Source organism: Grammomys surdaster, unplaced genomic scaffold (genome assembly GCF_004785775.1).
Source record: "Grammomys surdaster isolate TR1022 unplaced genomic scaffold, NIH_TR_1.0 310002, whole genome shotgun sequence".
NCBI lineage: Eukaryota > Metazoa > Chordata > Mammalia > Rodentia > Muridae > Grammomys > Grammomys surdaster.
In genome coordinates, this window is record NW_021626064.1 from 4,049 (window position 1) to 4,803 (window position 755).

The following is a 755-nucleotide window of genomic DNA, read 5'->3' on the forward strand; positions in this document are numbered from 1 at the left end:
CTAAATAATTATTTCATGGTGATGATAGAGAACTTTAAGAAGGACATAACTTCCTTAAAGAAATAAAAGATAACATAAGTAAGCACATAGAAAGAAGCCCTTAAAGAAGAAATACATAAATCCTTTAACGAAATACAGAACACAATCAAACAGGTGAAGAAATTGAATGAAACTGTCAAGCTTCAAAAATGAAATATAGGAGGCACTGCTGGTTGGTGCTGGGCCTGAGGAGGGGACACATGCTGGAATGCAGCTGTCAGGATCAAGCGATCACTCGCCGATGCTGGAGCCACTGAGGGCCCACATGGACCATCTGCCTCTGTATAGAATGAACCAAAGAGACTCGAACCTAGCAGCTATTCCACATGAAGCAGAAGATATTCAAGGAGACAACAGGTGGATGTCTCAGCATAATAGGTTTGTTCTGTATTGTAAAGACAAAGAGCCGGATATGCTGTTTCTGGGAGACTCCATGGTACAGTTAATGCAGCAGTATGAGATATGGCGGGAGCTGCTTTCTCCACTTCACGCCCTTAATTTTGGAATTGGAGGAGACACAAATCGATGTGTTTTATGGAGACTAAAGAATAGAGAGCTGGAGAATATTAAGCCTAAGGTCATTGTTGTCTGGGTAGGATCAAACAACCATGAAAATACAGAAGAAGTAGTAGGTGGGATTGAGGCCGTTGTACAACTTATAAACACGCAGCAGCCACAGGCCAAGATCATTGTACTGGATCTGTTACCTTGAGGTG

At 42.0% G+C, this 755-nt stretch overlaps 1 pseudogene; it reads left to right on the forward strand.

Moving 5' to 3' along the window:
* The first annotated feature begins 328 nt into the window (after positions 1-328).
* On the forward strand, positions 329-751 carry LOC114616220 (annotated as a pseudogene).
* The last annotated feature ends 4 nt before the right edge of the window (positions 752-755 follow it).